General features: G+C 54.2%; 1 protein-coding gene across 25 annotated transcripts in view; it reads left to right on the forward strand.

Annotated features, from left to right (window-relative positions):
• Positions 1 to 22427, forward strand: part of PRKAG2 (protein kinase AMP-activated non-catalytic subunit gamma 2) — a 269648-nt gene that overhangs the window by 36707 nt on the left and 210514 nt on the right. For 2 of the 25 annotated variants that reach the window (XR_014833510.1, XR_014833513.1), the window contains exon 1: positions 14283 to 14671. The exons of the other annotated variants lie outside the window; for them this stretch is intronic. The gene's annotated coding sequence lies outside the window, so the exon portion shown is untranslated. Of the gene's footprint in view, positions 1 to 14282; positions 14672 to 22427 lie in introns of those variants that run through there. 25 annotated transcript variants of the gene reach the window in all.

Consider the following 22427-nt stretch of genomic DNA (forward strand, 5'->3'; position numbering starts at 1 on the left):
GGGCCGGGTGCGGGAGGCTAAGCCCAGGTGCTGGAGGCACAGATGTGCACACTCAGGTTGGGGGCGGAATGTGGGTGCAGAAGGAGAGAGCACCCACCCTTTAGGGTGACAGGCTCTCCCTGTTGACCTGGGATTGAGGGGTTCCTAGAGACATACTTTCTGTTTTAAAACCAGGACAATTCTGGCCAAACTGGTTGGTCCCTCTCATTATTGGCTGAGGACCTACTGGTTGCTTGGTTACTGATTTTTTTTTTTTTTTTTTTTTTGTCTTTTTAGGGCTGCCTGCCCAGCATATGGAAATTCCCAGGCTAGGGTTGAATGGGAGCTGTAGCTGCCAGCCTATGCCACAGCCACAGCAACACGGGATCCGAGTCGCATCTGTGACCTACACCACAACTCATAGCAACACAGGATCCTTAACCCACTGAGCAAGGCCAGGGATGGAACCCACATCCTCATGGATCCTAGTTGGGTTCCTTACTGCTGAGCCACGACGGGAACTCCAGCTATGGACTTTTGTTTGGAGGCAGTCGGGGCCAGGGCAGGGCAGGGCAGGGGTCCCAGGTGGGCAGGAAGCAGACCTGGCTACTAGTGACACGGATTTGAAGCTCTGGTGTCTACAATTCTGGGTATTCCTTTGCCTAACCCATTTGTCCTAAGGAAAGGAGGCACCAGACCAATCCCAGCGGAGGGGGTCGGAGGGAAAAGAATGGGGGGGGCTGCTGAGGAGACCCACAGAGAGAAGAGGGCAGGAAGCTTCCTGCTCCGAGGCAGCAGGTGTGGGCCCTTTAGACAAAAACCCAATCCTGAATGTTTCTTCCCACCGGACCCGGACTTGCCAGAAGGGTGGACTTTGCCCTTCCTCTGTTGTCTGTATCACCTGTGTGCCTGGTACACACGTGTCCAGTATGTGTTTGTGGGGTGAAATCCAGCCCAGAGGAGTCCCAGGTTGGGGTGTCTGGCATAGATGTTAAGGGTTCTGGGTACACAGAGCTGGCCATAACCTTACTGGTCATTAAGGATGCAAAACACACAAAGTATTAGTACGTAGAAAACAACGTGAAACAAATTAGTTGAAGGAAACCAAAGTGCCCTGTTGTTTGGGTTCAGGGCTCACTCTCAGAAGACTCTTCAGTCCAGAGCGATTCCAGCAGCAGAGCGGGTAAGCCAAAGCCAAAGCCACGTGAACAACTTTTTCTTTCTCTTTTTTCTTTGTTGTGTTTTGTCTTTTTAGGGGCCGCACCCGCGGCATGTGGAAGTTCCCAGGCCAGGGGTCCAGTCGGAGCTGCTGCTGCCAGCCTGCACCACAGCCACAGCAACGCAGGAGCTGAGCCCCATCTGCGACCCACACCACAGCTCTCGGCAATGCCGGATCCTTAACCCACTGAGCGAGGCCAGGGATCGAACCCGCAACCTCATGGTTCCTAGTCGGATTCGTTTCCGCTGCGCCAGAACTGGAGCTCCCATGAACAACTTTTTCAATCACAGGAAGTTACATGAGATTTTATAGGGAGAAGACGCAGAAGAAAGGGGGGGGGGAATAAAAATAGTGGGTTGGCCTGGCTGAGCTGGAGTCCCATGACCCCAGTCCCCCGAGGTGAACTACAGCAGAAGAGTGTTTGTCTCTCATCTCCGTGTCCATCACAGGCGACCGTGACGTCCCGACTGTTCTGGGGAGCCAGGCTAAAGGAGCAGATCCCACCCACGTCCTTGTCATCAGAGTGACGAGCGAGGGTATCAGGACCCCAGACAGCTTCCCCTGGGGAGGGACCACGTCACTCGTCACTTCTAGGAAAGGCCAGCCACGGGGCTGGCCTGATGTCAGTGGTGGGGGCTCCACGGGGAATTGGCTGTGATCTCAGCACAGTCTGGTCACAGCTTAGAGAACACAGGCCATGATTTACGAGCTCTCTCTCGCTCTGCCCCTGGTCACGTCTTCTGACGTCATGCAGTCTGTGTCACACACCTGTGTTGACGCCACCAGTGCAACCCAAGAGCATACGTGGCTCCTTAGAATCCGGATGTCAGCATGACGCATGCGGGAGAAACAAAACAGAACAAAATGCAGCCTGAATTGGGACCTGTGGCCTTAGCCAGCTATATGCTTCCAGCTACGATGCTTTTGAAGTCATAGAATATTATAAATATTCAGGACTGAGGGCAGTTTACTGCACTGCCCTTGATAACCAAAGTCCAAGTGATTGCTGCTTAGTTTGCGTTAAATAAAACCCGGATTCCTTCTTAAAGGGAACACTCAGATTTCTGACTTCAGATTTCCCCTCTCAGGCGTCTTCTGTTTTGACTGCACATCTCAGCAGGAGCGACCGCGGGGCTGTGAGCCTCTCTTCTCCCTGCGCTTGTTACCCCATCTTGACTGCGAGGCTCTGGACGGCGCCCGTGGCTCTTAATCAGGGTGCATTTCAGTCACCCCATTCTCAGCCCCAGACAATCAGATTCAGCAGGCATCCGGGACGCCTGTCACCTAGGTTTTGAAAAGATGCTCCTGGGCCCCCCTCCCCCTCCCTGCCCGGTCAGGAGCCGCTGGACCAGTGACTTCACTGGGGATTGGCTGGACCTCTGTTCCAGCTCCCATGCACCAGGGGTGGCCCTGGGCCCTGTTTCTGGGCTCTGCCCGGGGAAGACCACAGGGTCGAGCGGAGGAAGCCTTGAGAAACAGGGCGGGGTGTCATTTCTTCCCACCTCCCTCGCAGCCTCATGCGCTGCTGGGGGCGGAGCTTCCGGGGAGAGGTGCTCTGAAGATCAAGCCTTCATCTTCTGGGGGTCTGTTTTTTTTTTCCTTTTAGGGCTGCACCCGTGGCATATGGAGGTTCCCAGGCTAGGGGTCGAATTAGAGCTGTAGCTGCCAGCCTACACCACAGCCACAGCAACACCAGATCCTTGACCCACTGAGCGAGGCCAGGGATCGAACCTGCATCCTCATGGATCCTAGTTGGGTCCTTAACCCAGTGAGGGGAATTCCCCCTGAGGTTCTCCTTTCTTGTCCACGGGGAGAAGGGGTCTGTGCCCGCCACCACTCCTGGCACCTCGGGAGGGATCCTAAACGGGGGCAGAACTTGACTTGGCGGTTCATGTCCTAGACCGTCCGATGCTGCCCGCCCCCCCCATCCTCGCAGCGCCTTGTGTCCTCTGGGTTCTCTGATAATGACCTTGGGCCCTCAGAAGTGACTGCAGGGCCGGCTGGGCGTGGGGACGCCACCGTGGCTTCCCTTCTCTGGCGGCTGGCGATTAGGTCCCCCATTCCCATGTTACAGTCAGCGGATGCCCGAGGGGGTTGGTTACAACTTGAGGGTGGTGATCGGGCTCCCTGACAGCTCTCTGCGGCCCCTTCCTAGAGAAGGGAGCAGGGGAGAAGTCTCTGGAAACAGGAATGGGTTTAGCAGCTGCCGGCGTGTGAGGAAGGGGCCGGAAGAATCCAGCGAAAGCTGGGGTTATCTGGGCCCACCGTTTCCTTCGCAGAACCCGGCTCGAGGCTACTTCATGTGCAACGTTTCTCATTAGCTGCTGGGGAAGCTCGGCCATTCGGGGCATTCAGCAGCAGGGCCCACAGGACCTCCCTGTCCCAGGGTCCCCAGCACCACTTCTTAAATGACAGCTTCAGTAATAAAGTGGCAGCTCATCTTCAGGGCCTGAGGAAAGGCTGACCATTGGTAAAGGCAGGGATGCCGTGATGCCAGGTCCGCACAGGCCTCGTCCCTGAGTCCCCACACAGCCTGAGGCTGCAGCGGCCCCTTTACCAGGTGGAGGGACTCTGGGTGGGGCAGGTGAAGTCACTTGTTTAAGGTCACAGAACCAGAGAGTGGGAATAGATAGCGTAGGAAGGGAAGTTAGTGAAAGACGAAGATCCTATGAATGTCACTTACATGCGGAATCTAAAAAAAGGACACAAAGGAACTTATTTGCAGAACAAAAACAGACTCACAGGGATTCTGGTCGTGGCTCCGCAGAATCCGACTAGGAAGCATGAAGTTGCAAGTTTGATCCCTGGCCTTGCTCAGTGGGTTAAGGATTTGGCGTTGCTGTGAACTGTGGTGTAGGTCACAGATGTGGCTCAGATCTGGCGTGGCTGTGGCTGTGGTGTCGGCCGGCAGCTTTGCTCCAATTTGAGCCCTAGCCTGGGAACCTATATATGTGGCAGGTGCGACCCTAAAAGACAAAAACAAAAACAAAAAAACAACTCACAGACTTTGAAAACAAACTTATTGTTACCAAAGGGGACAGGCAGTTGGGGGGATGGCCTGGGGGTTTGGGACTGGCACATGCACACCGAAGTGTATGGACTGACTGGCCAACAGGGGCGTGCGGCACAGCACAGGGAACTCTACCCAGTGTTGTGTGAGCATCTATTTGGGAAAAGACTCTGAAAAAGAATGGGTGTGTGTATATGGATAATTCACTTTGTTGTACAGCAGAAATTATCACATTTTAAATCAACTGTACTTCAATAAAACTTTAAAAAGTGAAAAAACAAACAAAAAACACCCCTGGGGTTCCCGTTGTGGTGCAGGGGAAATGAATCCAACTAGGAACCATGAGGTTTTTGGCCTCGCTCTGTGGGTTGAGGATCTGGCGTTGCTGTGAGCTGTGGTATGTGTCACAGATGCAGCTTGGATCCTACTTTGCTGTGGCTGGGGTGTAGACCGGCAACTGTAGCTCTGATTAGACCCCTAGCTGGGAACCTCCACATGCCATGGGTATGGCCCTAAGAGGCAAAAACCAAATAACACCCCTGATTCTAAGGCCAGTGGGCTCCCACCCCATCCTCCAGTCTCCCCCTCAACCCTGCCCCTCACCGTCCGTATAGTACTGACTCATGTTTAATTAACTAGGTTATATTCTGGTTGAGAAAATAAGGAAGCCAGTCCCCAAAGCCACGTGGTGAGTGATTCCACGTATCAGTGTCAGAAGAGGCAAATCCACAGACGCAGAAAGTGGATCAGTGGCTGCCAGGGGCTGGGGGAGGATTGGGGGGTGGAAAGTGGCCACAGCAGACACGGGGTTTCTTTGAGGGGATGATGAAAACGCCCTGCAATTGATTGTGGTTACACAGGTCTGTGAAAGAAATCAATTTACTTGTGCACTTTAAATGGGTGAATTGTATGTTGTGTGAATTCTTTCTTGATAAAGCTGTTGACAGAGAAAGAAGAAAAGGCAGCAGGCGAGTGTCCAGGGGCTGCTGTAACAAGCACCCCACTCTGGGGGGTGCAGCCTAGAACAGCGGACAGGTATTGTCTCCCAGCTCTGGGGTCCGAAGTCTGAAATCAGGGTGTGGGCAGGGCCGGGCTGGGGAGAGTCTGCGCCGGGCTCCGCTCCTTGGCGTCCAGCTGGCCGTCATCTCCCTGCTGCATGTCTGTGTTCAGACTCCTCCCGTCTGTAAGGACACCTTCCTTCATCTGGGCCGGGGGCCCCCCCCACCCCAGTGCCCTCACTTTAACCCGATTACTTCTGTAAAGGCCCTCCTTCCAAATAAGGTCATATTCTGCTGTTGGGGGGCAGGGTGGGGTGGGGATGGGGTCAGGGCTCTAAGTCACTGTGTGGCAGGACACGATTCACCTATAGCAGCAAAGAAGAGACTTTCCAAGAGACTTCTTTTATTTATTTTTTTTATTTGCTTTTTTAGGGATGCATCTGCAGCATATGGAAGTTCCTGGGCTAAGGGTCATATCGGAGCTTCAGCTGCCATTCTATGCCACAGCCACCGCCACCGCCACAGCAACGTGCGATCGAGCCACGCCTGCGACCTACCCCACAGCTCACTGCAACACTGGATCCTTAACCTGCTGAGCGAGGCCAGGGATCAAACCCACATCCTCCTGGATACTAGTCAGGTTCTTAACCTGCTGAGCCACAGCGGGAACTCTGAGACTTCTTTTAAAATGTTTAAATGTTTTGTAAGTTTCAGCTTAGGTTTTAGTGTTTGGTCCATTTTCAAAAAAAGTCATTAATAGGGGATCTTTGTAGTCACCAGATCTGGAAACATGAACTTCCTCTTTCCGAATCTTTCATGGGGACATCTGCAGACTGGGCCCAGGAGGGCCCGTAGAAAAGCAGCATCGGTTTAAAAGGATGAGGGCAGACAACCCTCTCAGAAGGCGTAGGAAGATGAGCCCAGCTTATCTAAGGGAGGGCATGCCCATGGCCACTGTTAGAGAGGGTGGTGCCCCTTTGTGCCCAGTGTGATTTGTGTTGGATTCAATTAAATCGGGACGACTGGTGCCTGTCCAGCGACAGCCTGGCCTGCCACCACCTGGGCGGCCCAGAGCCTTCTGTTCCTCTGTGCCTTTGAGGCGATTTTAGGTCAGAGGCTTTCAGAACTGGGGCACCTGTCTGAAGTAGCCAAGCTCAGCCCCTCAGCATTTAGCTGTGGATGAGCCAAGCCTGGCTTCCAGCTTCAACGGAAAAGCTAGTTGCTAGGGCCTCCCAGAACCTTCCAGAGCCTTCCAGAACCTTCCAGAACCTTCCAGAGCCTTGGCAGCTTGTCCAGAGACTATAGACGGAGCATGGACCAGGGAGCCTCATGAACTCAAGGACCCTCCAGTGCCTCTTTCTTTACCTGCTCCTTCTTATCTCTCAAACTCTCAGCCTCAGCCTTACCTCTTTCATAAACCCCCTTTCCCAGCTTTCTTCCAAAGCAGCCCCTTCCTTCTGGAAACTGCTGTGGTGGCAGCCGTCTACACTGCCAGGGTATGCACCACCCCTCAGCCTGCTCGCTTTTCTTGTCCATGCCTTTCCTGCCGGCCGGGGGGGTCCTGACTTCTTCTTCTCTCATGTCCCAGCATCCCAGCATCCCAGCATGAGGCCGGCACATGGATGGGGGTCCTGTGGATATTTGTTGTTAGGAGAGAGACCTGTGAGAGACGGGGTGGGAGCCAAGGTGGACAGCGGAGTCCCCCTCAGACCGAGGGAGCCGTGTGAAGGGACAAGCCCATCCCGTTGTGCTTCACTGCAAAGTCAAAGAGGAGAACAGGAATTCCCGTCATGGCGCAGTGGTTCACGAATCCAACTAGGAACCATGAGGTTGTGGGTTCGGTCCCTGCCCTTGCTCAGTGGGTTAACGATCCAGTGTTGCCGTGAGCTGTGGTGTAGGTTCCAGACGCGGCTGATTAGACCCCTAGCCTGGGAACCTCCATATGCCGCTGGAGCGGCCCAAGAAATGGCAAAAAGACAAAAAAATAATTAAAAAAAAAAAAAAGAGAACGGGGGCTTCCCAAGTACCCCGCTGTTCCCCCTGAGGGCCAGTGAGTGCCCTGACCTCCCGCTTCTCGGGTCTGAGGAGCTGCCTCCTGGGTGGGCCAGTGAGCCTGGGTGAGACACCCAGTTAGGGACAGTGCAGTGCAAAACCACCTGCGGTCCCCTGGAGCCTCAGGGTGGGGTCTAAAAGTGAGCAGCATGGGGAGTTCGCATCCTGGTGCAGCAGAAATGCATCCGACTTAGGAACCATGAGTTTGCAGGTTCGATCCCTGGCTCCACTCAGTGGATCAAGGATCCAGTGTTGCCATGAGCTGTGGTGTAGGCCACCAGCTGTAGCTCTGATTCGGCCCCTAGCCTGGGAACCTCCATATGCCGAAAGTACAACCCTGAAAAGCAAAAAATAAAATAAAATGAAAATAAAAGTTAGCAGGATGGAAGCCAGAGGAAGCTGTGACAGTAGGGGAGGGAGAGTGTTTGTGACTGGCGGGCTGAGGGTGGGCTCCCCGCTGGGAGGAGAGGCCCGCGTGGGTCTAATTCACCCCCATTCTGTCGCCGCTCCTTCCGTGTGCATCGTCTTCTCAGTTGCTGCGCATACAGTCAATCCATTCCCTTCGACCCCTCTCTTCTGTGCACCTGGCACACCTGAGCTGGTTTGGACTGAAGTGAGGAGAGGCCACTGCAGGGCCTTGTGAACAAACCCAGCCAGCTTTCCAGCAGGTGGGGCTAAGTTCTTCCTTGTTGGGCGCAGGGGGTCAAAACAAGGGCACCCGGGTCCCAGCCCTGGCCCTCTCGGCACGTGGCCATGTGGCCTCGGGCGAGTGAGTCACCGTCCTGTTGGTTGCATGTGATTTAGAGCATCTATACGTGATAGTTGTTTGACAGCAGGAACTGGGCAATTGGGCAGGTGACATTGCTGCAAACACGGATGCTGTCACACGAGCACGTCCAGTCAGTGCCCTTCCTTGGAGGAGGCTTGGGGACCCTGCCCCATGTTCGTGGCTCTGGGCACTGGTGGCCTGGGAGCAGTCTCCACACGTGGGTCTCCAGGGAGTACGTCTCTTAGGACCTTTGAGAGTCCAGGACGTGGCTGTGAAAGAGGAGAAACTGCTACCCTCTGGGGTGGAGGCTGGTTTGCATTTGGTTCCTCTCCATTAAAATCGAGGCATGAGATCCCACTGATTCCAAATGGCTTTGCAATCCAGGAGTTCTAGAACTGCTGGTTCCACCTGGATGGATGTATCCAGTGAGCAGCTCAGTGGGTGGCAAAAGTGTCCAAGCCAATTTGGCTATTTAGCAACCATCTGGGTACTTTGGTAAATATCAGTGGCCTTGGTACCAGAGGTGGGTGAGGCCATATGTTCCCCCCACCCCCACCTGACACCTCGGTACCAGGCGATTTTTTGCAGTGGAGGGAAATCTTAGACCAGAGTTTGCTAAATCCCCACAGATGATTTTAGCAGCAGGTGCAACCTATTCTTGCGTCTCAGAGGAAGTCTTACTGCCTTTTGACAGGTTCCCCCTGAGCAAAACCCAAAGGTACACGTGGAGCAGGACTGACTGACCTAGCAGCAGAGGTCAGCATCTCTGAGGTCACGGATGCGGGACCAGGGTCTGGGGGCCGCCGTGGGGGTGCAGCCGGGCTGGGCAGACTCTCTGACCGCTTTTTCCCAGGGTGCTGCTGCCTGGCCGCCCTCCTGAGCCAGCTCCGTTCTGACACCACTCATTCTGCCAATGGGAAGGAGCTTTACATTGCTTGAACTGATGAATAAGCCCTCTGCCATCGATTCCAATACGGACATTCAGGGTACCAAGTGGCCCAGTTCCACATGTTGATGCCCAACTGGGATATTTGTGTTTTATTTTTTATTGAAATACAGGTGATTCACAATGTTGTGTTAGTTTCAGGTATACCACAAAGCGATGTTCCTTTAAAGAATCTTTTCAAGATACTGAATATAGTTCCCTTTGCTACACAGTAGGTTCTTGCTACTTATCTAGTTTATTTTTTTATGGCCACACCTGTGGCACACAGAAGTTCCCCGGGCCAGGGATTAAATCTGAGCCACCACAGCTGTGACCTGTGCTGCAGCTGCAGCAATGCCAGATCCGTTAACCCACTGTGCCAGGCCAGGGATGGAACCCAAACCTCTGCAGTGACCCAAGCCACAGCAGTCAGGTTCTTAACCCACTGTGCCACAGTGGGAACTCCCATCTATTTTATATAGAGTTGGTGTGTATGGGTTAATTCCAAATTTCCAAGTTATTCCTACCCTTCTTTGCAGTTAACGATTAGTTTTTCTATGCCTGTGAGTTTATTTCCGTTTTGTTAATAAGATCATTTGTATTATTTTTTTAAATCCCACAAAAAGCAATATCCTATGGTATTCGTCTTTGATTTATTTTACCCAATATGATAATCTCTAGTTCCATCCATGTTGGTGAAATGGCATTATTTCATTCTTTTCTTATGGCTGAATAATATTCAGCCATAAGAACCACATGCACCACATGCACATGCACCACATGCACCACATGCACCACATGCACCACATGCACCACATGCACCACATCTTCTATCCATTCATCTGTTGACTGTTGATGGCCGTTTAGGTTTTTTTCCATGTCTTAGCAGTTGTGAATAGAGCTGCAGTGAACATAGGGGTGCATGTATCTGTTTGAATTAGAGGTTTTTTTTTTCATTTTTTTTATTACTCAAATGAATTTATCACATCTGTAGTTGTATAATGATGGAAATCCTGTGAAATCAGATTGTTATGAATTAGAGTTTTTGTGTTTTCTGGGTATATGCCCAGGAGTGGGATTGCTGGATGATGTGCTAACTCTGTTTTTAGTGTTTTAAGAAACCTCCATACTGTCCGCCACAGTGGCTGCACCAATTTACAGTCCCACCACCAGTGCAGGAGGGCGCCCTTTTCTCCACACCCTCTCCAGCATTTGTTATTTGTAGATTTATTAATGATGGCCCTTCTGACTGCTGGGAAGTGGTACCTCACTGTAGTTTTGATTTGCATTTCTCTAATAATTGGCGATGTTGAGCATCTTTTCATGTGCTTCTTGGCCATCTGTATGTCTTCTTTGTTTGGGGGGTTGTTTTTTTTTTTTTTTGCTCTTCAGGGCCACATCTGCAGCATGTGGAGGTTTCCAGGCTAGGGGTCAAATCAGAGCTACAGCTACCAGCCTACACCACAGCCACAGCAACATCAGATCCAAGCCATATCTGGGACATACACCACAGCTCATGGCAATGCCAGATCCTTAACCCACTGAGCGAGGCCAGGGATTGAACCTGCAACTTCATGGTTCCTAGTCAGATTCGTTTCTGCTGCACCACGACAGGAACTCCCTGTATGTCTTCTTTTGGAGAAATGTCTGTTTAGGTCTTCTGCCCATTTTCTGATTGGCCAACTGGGATATTTTAGAAGCCCCCAAACCTGCCTCATGTATTGCATAGTGAGTGGGTGCAGGAGTGCTGGTCTCAAGCTGTTTGTGGAAATGGGATTCTAAAGCCAAGTGCCACCCACACCCCTGCTTGATCTGGACATTCTCAGACACCATTGCCAATGGGTGGCCAGACCAATGCCATGCCATGCCCCCTCTTCCAGGTTGCCCTGCTCCCGAGTGAAATACAAATGCAGCTAGTGCAGCCAGGGGCCAGGCCCTGGGCCCAGGGGCACTCTCTGTTTCAGTGTTTCACTGGCTCCACTGCCCGGCCTCTGGCTTCCCCATGCACAGGACAGGCAGCCACCGGACTGCTGACCGTGAGCACAGGGACAGCGTCCACCACCTACAAAAGGAGGCAGGACAAAGGCTTTACCTAGTGGCTGCAGTCAGTCTGCAAGTCCCTCGAAGGTGTGACTCATAGGCCCAGGGCAGCAGCCGATCTGAACGCAGGGCTGTGGGTCCCTTTGCCGGTAGGGCTGTGGCTGCTCTCCTACAGTGGTGCCTGTCCCAGGAGGAGCCTGGCTGTGGTGTCTGAGTCTGGGGCTGCAGATGGCATGGGATTTGGCAAGGGGTTTGCGCTCGATCCCTGGAAGGCTAAGACTCTGACACAGGTCTGTCCCCCAGGGGGCGGGGCCCGGGCCCTGTCACTCATGTGTGACCTGTGCTTTTTTTAGTCTTCTGGGTGGCACAGCGAGGTGTTACTCTGTATGGTTTGCAATTTTCCTGCCCCCTCTCCCATGTCACTTGAATTCTTTGGTGTCACTGTTGTGATCTCCTGACAGCACAAGGTGGGGCTCTGGCAGAGCGTCCTGGACAGTCGTTTCCCCCCCCCACCCCCGGGGCACACTCGCGCGGAGTCAGTCTCCCTGTTGCTGCAGACTTTGTGCAGAAAGCTTTGTTTGTAGTTTGCATTGTCTTTGGGACGGACCCCTAAAAAGGGGAATTACCAACCTAGAGAGTGCAAGTACATTCCTCTTTTTTTGTCTGTCTTTTTGTCTTTTTAGGGCCACTCCCATGGCACATGGAGGTTCCCAGACTAGGGGTCTAATTGGCCTACGCCGCAGCCACAGCAATGCCAGATCTGAGCCTCGTCTGCAACCTACACCACAGCTCATGGCAACATCAGATCCTTAACGCACTCAGTGAGGCCAGGGATCGAACCTGCATCCTCATGGATGCTAGTTGTGTTCACTAACCACTGAGACACAGCGGGAACTCCCATTCCTCTCATTTTTAATCATACAAGTAATAAGCCTGTGCCACCGAAAAACCAGAAGAGACAAATACGTAAAAATAAATAAGCAAAAGGGGGCGGGGTGGGAACTGTCAGAACATCGGGGCACACCACAGCTCTGGAGGGAAACGCGCCTGTCCACCTGTCGCTGAGTCCCCGGCGCTGCCCCTAGCTTGTCTGTAACCTTGGAGACCCAGCCTCTCTGAACTGCAATCTCCTTATTCATAAAATAGACAGCATTTTTGCCATGTACCTGTTGTGCAGGTGGAGAGAGCGCATGGAAGTGCAAGCACTAAAAAGGCACTCGGCAGTCAATTCCATCATAACCTACAGATGCCAGCGAAGCCTGCGGGGGCTGGAGGGGGACCTGTGAGGACTCCGGGTGACAGTTTAGCACCAGCATAGGGGTTGGAAGGCGGGAGGGCTGAGGGCCTGGTACTGAAGAATTTGAGTATGTCCTGTAGATGGTTTGGAACTGGTGTTTTGGGTTTTGTTTTATTTTGTTTTGCTGGGTCTTTTTGGATCTGGCGAGGGCGCTGAGATGATGTTGGGAAAGGGGTCTTTAGGAAGATTCCCTTGGGGGTCATGTGTGGGCAGGAATATCCCGGAGACCGGCGGTGGACCAGCTGTGATCAGAACTCTGCACAAAGTCACCCACACCCACACGTCATTCACAGGCGCTTGTCTCCGCATGTCACAAGCCTTTGAACGCTCTGCCTGGGGGAGGCTGTTCCCCTGGCATTTCCAGTGATTCCAAGGAAAACTCATTAGGCTTTTTGCCTCAAGCTTGTTTGTGTGCTTTGGAATAAAGCGCACAGAAAATAAAACAGGCCCAGCTCACCCAGCGAGCCTCGTTCCAGAACCAGCTGGAGAAAATATTGCGATTGGCTGGGTGTCCAGTGGACCCTGTGCCCTGGGAGGGGGCGGGGCTGGCTGCAGGGTTGGCTCAGGGGTGCCCTCAATGGCACCAGCATTTTGCTAAACAGCGAGTTTACTCCAGCACTGTCCTCCGGTTCCAGAATAATCCCTCACATCCCAAGCTGATGTGTATTTTTGTCTAAATGCTTGCTCATCCGTTATCCCAGCCGCAGCCGCAGGAGATGCGCAGAGCTCGTGTGTTCACTCGGAGGAAGGGCTGGGGTTCAGGGACGTGGCCCTGGGCTGCTGTCACAGAATGTCCCTGCTTGGGTCTGAGAGGACCTGGAGGTACTTCAGGTGCCACTGGGGTGACTTCCACGAGAAAGAACTTTGTAGTATGTGCTCTTGATGCCTAGAAACAGGAGGCTCCCAGCCCCCTCAGGGCTGCACAGGGAGGCCCAGGGTGGGTGGGGGAGGAGGAGCTGGGGAGGGAGTAGGCAGGAGACTGTCCTGTGGTTCTGTGGGGGCAGCAGGCAGGGCAGGTGAGCAGGCATAGACTGGTGAGTTCGAATAACTTCAGGGGGCTCTGGCTGCAGGGGCTGCCCCTGGTTGTCTAGTACCTGCCCTGAGGTGGGTGTGAGAATCTGATGGAGCAGCGAGGGGGAGGTGGGCCCTTCATCCGTTCTTTCCTTCTTTCTTTTTTCCTTTTTAGGGCTGTACCAGTGGCATATGGAGGTTCCCAGGCTAGGGGTCAAATTGGAGCCATAGACTCCGGCCTACGCCACAGCCACAGCAATGCCAGATCTGAGCCGTATCTGCGACCTACAGCCCAGCTCACGGCAACACTGGATCCTTAACCCACTGAGCGAGGCCAGGGATCGAACCTGCGTCCTCATGGATATTAGTCGGGTTTTTAACCCACTGAGCCATGACAGGAGCTCCCATCTGCAGGTTTTCTTATGAGAGGCGTGCTTCTGGGGGAGCAGTTAACTGTCCTCAGGGACTGGCAGACCTGGGAAGGGCCATCCCTCCAGAGTCCCTGAGACCTCAGATGTCAAAGCATCAGAATGACAGGAAATGAGACAGTTAATTCAGGCAGGGACCACGTTGCCTTTGAGTTTTCTGCAGGTTGTCAGGTCAGGGTTGTGGGTGTGGGGTGCGGAATGGGAGCTTCCCTTTCAAATGGGAAGCTTCGCAGTCATTCCTGCCAGAGAGAAAACGGCCTTCTCCCCATTCCAAGGGCAGACACCCCCAGGCGGTCCGGGTCTCCGAAGCCACCTGCCGTTTCCCTCTGAAGCTAACCGCCTTTTGCCTGAAGGGAGTGGGGGGCGGTGCGCGGGGGGGGGCGTGCCCGCCGGAGGGCTTGGCGCTCAGATGCCACCGACTGCGGCATCGCCAGCCTCCCCGCCTCCATCGCCCTGCTGCCTGTCTTTTTAAGACCTTGCTGGGCCCTCCCTCCGGCTCGCCTGCCTGTGTAGTCAGGAGTTGCCTCCCCAGCAGCCCCTGGCGCCGTGGTAGTGACAGTTTGCTGCAGTCCCGTCAATGAGGGGCTCGGCCGGGGCTGCCTGCGTCGTGAGCAGCACGCCCGCTCCAGCCCGCAAGCCCGCCGCCTGCGCGTCCGCGGCGGCTCATGCTGTCTGCCTTCGCCGGGCGCGCTGCTCCGGGGACTGGGAACACGCCCAGCCCGGTCCCCATCTGTTGCAGACGTGCAGCAGCGGCAGCAGCGCGGAGAGCAGCCGAAGCCTAGCGATCGCTAGCGCTCAGGGGGCTGGGGACCTCGGCGCGAGCCCGGCGGCAGGATTTCTCAGGGCTGGGGGCGCTGTCTCCCCGTCGCTGTCAGCCGCATTTTCCAGCCCGCACCTCTGACGAGCCCGGGGAAGAGGAGACCTCCAGGACCGCGCCGGCTGAGTAAGCAGACCTCCCGAGCTGGGTCTCGGGTGCGTGGCGGTCGTGCGCCCGGTGTGTGTGCCGCTCTTGTCTCTGATGCTGCTTTGTCTCCTCCTCTGCATGCAAGACAGGGATGCTGAATTCTCGCTTTGTTCCGCGGAGCCTCTTATTAAATGAAACACCTCCCGGCTGAGCCAACCGCGCCTCCCCTGCCTAGGAGCTGTCTCTTGGCTCCTTACATAACTTTTTCCGGGGGATGGAGAGGTGAAGGTGGCGTGCATGCGTGTGGGCGAACTCATCTCTGCTCCTTCTCGCCTAAGTCCGGGGGTCTCCCCCGCCCCCCGCCCTAAAGTTCCCTCGCGGAAATCTCGGCAGTCAGCGTCCCCGTCTTTCCTTCCTTCCCTGAGTCATCGTGTATTGAATCTGTCCCAAAAGGAAAGGATCCGGGCGATGCGGGGGGCCCCTGGGCACAGCCCCCCTTGCCCGCTTGGAAGGTTCATGAGCACGTACCGCCCTGGCTGGTCTCCTGCCCTGAAGGGTGAACCGTGGAAAGCATACTTGTTGCTTTTAACTTCTGGAGAAAACAGTGAAGACGCAGGAAAAATAAATAAATAAATAAAAAAGAAGGAGCAGGGGAAAGGCAGGAAGGGGAGGAAGAGAGGGTGGGAGATTTCCTCCCCAGGACGGAGCTGAGGCCTGTCTGTTCTCTGCGGGAAGGAGCAGGGTGGAGGCTGAGACCCAGAGGCCTTAACTGTGCAGTGAGTCTGAAGAGCCACAAGTGGACAGAGCCACAGGCTGGGAAGGGCTGGATCTGGAGACATGCCCCAGCCTTGACCGCCCCTGGCCCTGCTGAGTGCAGCTTTGAGCAAGCCACTTCAGTTTTTGTTTTGGGGTCCCCCCTCCCCCGATACGCTCCCCTTCCATAAGCCAGAGGTTGCACTGGTTATGTGTGAAGAGAACTTCCGCTTAGAGTCTGTGACCGCTGGTCCTTGAGTCCTGGTAATTGGGAGAGATGGGGGGTGTTGATGCTGTGCCTCTGAGTTTACAGTCTTGTATCGAGAGAAGAGAATGTGAGAGAATTGAAGACTCGGGGGCTGGATTGTGGCAAATTCTGGGCAACAAAAGACAGGGCGGTGGGGGGGGGATCTGGAGCAGTTGGGAGAGGGCTGCGGAGGGGCTGGGGCTCAGCAGGCTCCCCCCAGCTCTGGGAAGCACCGAAGCGTAGGTCTGAGTTTGGGGGAGACCTCACAGCATAAACGTGGGGGTGGGGGGTGGGGTTCTCAGGTGCTGTTGGGTGCGACCAAGTGAGAAGCCTGTGGGAGCAGAGAGAGTGAATGGAGAGTCGGCCCTGAAGCTTCCTAGGAGTGGATTAAACAGCCAGTGCACTTGAACCTCTGCCGAGCTGCTCTGAAAAAGCCCAGTTCCCTTTACTGCTGGGGGGTAGGAGGTGGGGGGCATTGGGCCTGGCCTCCTAGGGACTCCGCATCTCACCTCTCCAGCCGCCTCCCCGGTATGCCTGGAAACTTCCAAGGGCTCCATCCATCCAAAGGTGGGGGTTTTCTGTTTGGTTTGGTTTTGGGTTTTTTTTTTTTTTTTCAACCCGATATGAGGCCTGTGAGACAGTGGTAAACTCCTTTTTCTCGAAGGAATGGAAGGTTAAAAGGTTAAATTCATTCATGGAAGGTAATTGAACACCTGGGATGTACAAGTTCTTAATCTTCTCCCCTCATCTGAAGTCACAAGGGTTTTCCTGGGGAGAGAAGCCAGGTATCCTGAGGCCGGACCTGGTCTTTGCGGCGGGGTGGGAGGCGGGGCCGGGGCGCTGGGAGACTGAGGGTGGACCCAGACCTCATCCCAGGCTGTGGCTCCTCTTCAGGTCTGGTCCCCGGGCTGGGATTAGAGTCAGCTCTTCAGCGGTCTCCTGGGTCCCATGTGTCAGGCACCTGCCGTTCCCAGGCGAGGGAAGCTGTGGTCTTGCCTGACCAGTTACCGCTGCCCAGTAGCCGGGCATCTCTGGGATGGAGCTGAGAAATTTAGGTTCTCCTTTCAGCTCAGCTGGTAACTAATAGAATCCTTCTTGGATGTTTCCAGCCCCCTCCCTGCCGTCCTTCAAACAACAGACCTTTTTCTTCCGTTCAACGTGTTCCTAGATTTCCTCTTGTGATGCAGTGGAAATGAATCTAACTAGTATCCATGAGGATGCGAGGTCGATCCCCCGCCTCACTCAGTGGGTTAAAGGATCCCGCATTGCCGTGAGCTGTGCTGTAGGTCACATATGTGGCTTGGGTCCCGCGTTGCTGTGGCGGTGGTGTAGGCTGGTAGCTGCAGCTCTGATTGGACCCCTGGCCTGGGAACCTCCATGTGCTGCAGGTGCGGCCCTAAAAAGACCACATGAAATAAAATAAAATAAAATAAAAAGCGTTCTAATCTCTCCTCCTGCAGCACCCGCCTCCCCTCCTCCAACAAAACCCTTTATCATTCCCTCTCATGCCGCCCATGGGCTAATAGCGGTCCGTGCCTCTGCGTCATGTTTTACACTTGACTTTGTATTGAGCTGTGTTCCGGTAGCTCGTGTGGCTTGGCTCTGGTGAGCACGCCTGTGATCAGTTGGGTTTTCGTTTCCTGGAAGGATGGTCCGCACAGCACCTCTTAAGCTGCTCACAGCCGCCTGCATTTCAGGCAGCCTTGGTTGCCTGCGGATGGGGCAGCAGGCATCATGTTTGACATGTTCCTGGATGTTAATTATTTTCATTCTCACGACAGTCCTGAGAAGTGTGCCTCATTTTCACACATGAGGACCTCGAGGCTCTGTAAACAAGAACCACTTACTGAGTTTGCATGATCAGTCCAAGGCTAACCAGGGTTAAGTTCGGCCCTCTGACCCCAAAGTTGTCCCCCCGCCCCCCATCGCCCTTGCACTGTATGACCATGAAAATGTGCCTCTGAGTCCTGTTCATGGCGAGGTGACTTAGCCAGAAACCGGGGCAGGACCTCCAGGCCCATGGCTTGCTGAAGGCTCTGGCTCCCCACCTCCTTCAGCCCTGGCGTCTGCCTGGCCCCAGCTTCTTCCCCAAGAGCCTGATGTAAGACCCTAGAGCCCTGAGGGGGCAAGAGCTCCCGCTCAGTGACTGAGCTTTCAGTTATGAGGGGTGTGATGGGTGCCCAAGGTGCCCCTTCCACCCAAAGCCCTTCAGCACTCGGCTTGGGAGTTGGACTTGAGTTTGAGTCTGCGTCCTACTCTTTACCAGCTCAGGACCCAGGAAGATGATTTTGTCTTTATTTTTTTTTAAATTTTTTATTAAAGTATAGTTGATTTACAATGTTCTGTCAATTTCTGCTGTAAAGCAGAGTGACCCAGTCATACAAATATAGACATTTTTTTCTCATTTTATCCTCCATCATGGTCTATCCCAGGAGCCTGGATAGAGTTCCCTGTACTGTACAGCAGGACTTCATTGCTTATGCATTCTAAAAGATACATGCACTCCCGTGTTCATTGCAGCACTATTCGCAACAGCCAAGACATGGAAACAACCTAAATGTCCATTGACAGATGAATGGATTAAGAAGATGTGGTATGTGTACACAATGGAATACTACTCAGCTATAAAAAAGAACAAGATAATGCCATTTGCAGCAACATGGATAAACTAGAAACTCTCATACTAAGTTAGAAAGGGAAAGACAAATACCATGTGATATCACTTATATCTGGAATCTAATGTACGGCACAGATGAACTTTTCCACAGAAAATAAACTCATGGACTTGGAGAACAGACTTGTGGTTGCCAAGGGGGAGGATGGACTGGGACTCGGGGGTTAATAGATGCAAACTATGGCTTTGGAGTGGATAAGCAATGAGACCCTGCTGTCTAGCACTGGGAGCTATATCTTGTCACTTGTGATGGAGCAGGATGGAGGATAATGTGAGGAAAAGAATGTGTGTGTGTGTGTGTGTGTGTGTGTGTGTGATTGGGCCACTTCGCTGTATAACAGAAATTGGCAGAACACTGTAAATCAACTGTAATAAAAAAAAAAAACAAACTTTTTTTTTGCTTTTTTTTTAGGGCTGCACCTGAGGTATATGGAGGTTCCCAGGCTAGGGATTGAATCAGAGCTGCAGCCACTGGCCTACACCACAGCCACATAGGGTCCGAACTGTGTCTGCAACCAACACCCCAGCTCATGGCAACACCAGATCCTTAACCCACTGAGTGAGGCCAGGTATTGAACCCGCAACCTCAGGGTTACTAGTTGGATTCGTTTCCGCTGCACCACAAAGGGAACTCCCCCCAAAATAAAAATCTTAAAAAAAAATGTTTGCATCTGCTAGCCCCAAATGAGTTCCTCTTTCCGAGACTGATTTTTCTTTGAAAGGTGGAGATGACAGTAAGGCCTCGCTAGGCTGGATGAAGCCAGTTGACCAAGGGCCAATTCCAGGCACATAGTAGGTGCTCAGTAAGCAGCAGGCCCTCCCTCTAGGTGGTGGGGGGTTGTGGAGAGACCTGAAGTGACCTGGCTTTCCGACGGAGTCCTCCGGGAATTTTCTGTTGGGTTGTTCATCAGGAATCGAGGCGGGAGGGCGCCGGGTTCTGTTGGGTTCATGCAGTTCCCCTGAGGCTTCAGTCTGGCCACTTCTCCGTCTGTCCTTGGCGACAGACACGTTTGGTTCCCCCCCCCCCCCGCCCTTAAGCTGTCCCTTGTGGACAGTTCGTACCCTCTGGCGGGTCTCCGTGGGGCTCGCCTGCCTCCACCAGCTCCTCAGCCTGGCCTGTCTACGTTATCTTCCGCGAATCGTAAATTCCTGTCTTGATTTCCTTTGGCGTCTTTTACCCTAAGATGCAGCATAGTGGGAAGTAGAGAGAACATGGGAAAAAAGTAAATCTGGACCCAGGTTTCTGGTTTTTTTTTTTTTTTTTTGTCTTTTCTAGGGCCGCATCTGCAGCATATGGAGGTTCCCAGGCTAGGGGTTGAATCGGAGCTGTAGCCACCAGCCAACACCTACAGCCACAGCAACGCGGGATCCGAGCCCCGTCTGCGACCTACACCACAGTTTATGGCAATGCCCGATCCTTAACCCACTGAGCAAGGCCAGGGATAGAACCCGCAACCTCATGGTTCCTAGTTGGATTCGTTAATCGCTGCGCCAGAGTAGCAGCAGGATAGGTTTCTGTTTTGACTTTACTTTGGGGGCCAGGTATGTGGTGGCGCCTTACTGTCTCATGTCTGCTTTCAAGGGCATCTGCCTTCTGCCAGTGACAGCGGCTCCAGCCCCTTGGTTAGAGCCTCGGGTCGCAGTAAATGAGAGAACAGACCCGGCAAGGCTGGAACCCAGCAGCCCTGCCATCTGCAGGCAGCACTGCTTTGACCCTGATGGTTGGGGGTGGGGTCCGGACAGCCCAGAGCCAGGGAGTGGGGTGGGGGGGTCAGCATTGTCTCCCAGCCTCCTCCTGCTCCTCTCTGGGGCCAGGGTTCCTAGGACAGGGTCTCACCACTTCTTGGATTGAGAACCAGACGGGGAATTGGGGCAGAGGAGAGACGAGATGAGGCACAGCAGGCTCGGAGCCCAAACAGCTCGTGTTTTCTGGCCTAAATGCAGACATTCGTGACAGGCAGCTGTGTCGGCTAAGTCATGTTCAGAGCCATGTTTTCACGGCTGGAAGTAAAATTGGGGCTGACACTCCGGGGCATTTCTGGGGAGTCCTGACTCGGGCACGGTGGAAAGGGGAATGGGGGTGGCCTCCATTCGGGAAAAGGTCTTGGGAAACAGACAGAATATTCTCCGTGAAGGGATGGTACACGACCTTCCAGATAAGCAGGGCCAACAAGCAGACTCTTCCACGAAGCATGGCAGGTGCGGGCCTGTCTCAGGAGGGGCGGGTGGCAGGACACGAGGTACAATGGCAGTGAACCTGGCGCTGGACGTGTCCCCGCAGCTCTGGGGCTTTACACAAAGCGGCTGCAGGCTCCCAGGCTTTACACAAACCGTAGCCAAACCCTGGGTAAGTCCTGCCCAGCCCTTATCAAAGCCGGGGGACGTGGGAAGACATTTCCAGAAATATTTTCACCAATAAGGATCAGAAGGGTGATTCCTGCTTCTCCAAAAATTAACTCGGATTCTTTAGCTCCCACTCCCAGCACCTAATCCTTCCCCACGCAGCAGCTTCAGCCGGAAAATAGAGCTCGTGATTGGCCAGGGGAGCCTTCCTGTCTTGGTGTCAAGGGGGAGCTGGTGGGAAAGCTTTTAAGGCCCAGAAGCCTGAGATGAAAGGGGAACTTCCAGCCCCCAGATGCTGGGGTGCCACCTCCCACACAGGCAGGGCAGCAAACCCTCCCTGGGAACGAGGCCTGGCTGACTCTGACCTGGGCCCCGAGGGACCCTTGCTGGCCCCGTGCTGTTGCTGCACCGATTTGGGGGTGGGGGGCGGGAGGGCCGGGGACTCATCCGCTCTGAAGGGCTTTTCCGCTCGGTGGCCTGGAGCCCTCTGGCCCCTGGTGGGATTTGTCCTTCACGTTAGGCCAAGTCCCAAGCCATGCGTCCCCCCAGGACGGCAGGGCCTGGCTCAGCTCGCTGCAGGCATCTGTCACCACCCACTCGCTCTGAGTCATTCCACACTTATCTGCACAAATCCCAGAGCCTCAAAATACGCTTTCTGCTTGGCCCCCAGCGCAGATCGGGAAGGCTCGGAAAGAGGGGCGGGGAGGTGGGACACGCTCTGATGGGCCTCGGGGTGGGGGGCTCGGAGGGCTCGGCGTGCCCCACTTGGGGCCAAGAACCTCACTTCCATCTGCTGGGAGAGTCAGGACGCCCCTCCCGGCCTGGCCCAGACCACTGCCGGCTCACCAGCCGCCTGGCAGGACTGCCCTCTTCCGGGCTGACTGCCTGCAGAGGGGCTCAGGCGGCAGGGGGGCTGGCCAGCTCCGCCCCCCGGGGAGAGGCTTCGAGGGGCCTGGGAGAGGAGGGGGCGGCAGTTTCTCCCCCTCACCTCCGCCTGGGATCCCCTGGGGCCGGTTAAGATGTGCGCTCCAGGGTCCCCCCTACCCCCACCCAACTGAATGGAGGTTCCCAGCAGAGTCTTCTGTGCCCCGAAGATGGGCTTGGCAGGAGAGGAATCGATATTTAGAGTGTGTGTATTGGAACCATCCTTTTCCCCTCCTCCTCATTTATCTCAAAAGAAGATTCTAGAGCTTTTTGCCCAAGATCCAACCTGGCACTGAGGCTGGCAACTTCCTGCTCCAAATCAGTTTTCTCTAATTTCATTCGTGGAGAAAGATAAGGAAATCATTGTGCAATTGCCAAACAAACAAACAACCCCCCCCACAAAAACAAAAACCCGCAAAGAATATTTTTCAGTAATCCCCAGTGCCCAGGTGCTCTGCTTAATCCAGAGTCCTGACGGAGCCCTTGGCCTCGCCTCACCTGGATGCTAACTTTCGGGAGTCCAGCACACGCACTCAACAATGAAGTCAGGGAGTTCCCGTTGTGGCTCAGCCAGTTAAGAACCTGACTAGCATCCATGAGGATGCGGGTTCCATCCCTGGCCTCGCTCAGAGGGTTAAGGATCCAGTGTTGCTGTGAGCTGTGGTGTAGGTCACAGACGCAGCTTGGATCTGGCCTTGCTGTGGCTGTGGTGTACGCCGGCAGCTGTAGCTCCGATTCGACCCCCAGCCTGGGAACCTCCGTATGTCGCATCTGTAGCCCTGAAAGAAAAACAAACATACAAACAATGAAATCAGCCTGACATCACCCAGCTCTGACACCGGAAGTACTCTAGG

This window comes from Sus scrofa, chromosome 18 (genome assembly GCF_054392235.1).
Source record: "Sus scrofa isolate SSC_HxYL_T2T_F1_AM1 chromosome 18, Sscrofa_HxYL_maternal_Yorkshire_Landrace_v2.0, whole genome shotgun sequence".
NCBI classification, from domain to species: Eukaryota; Metazoa; Chordata; class Mammalia; order Artiodactyla; family Suidae; genus Sus; species Sus scrofa.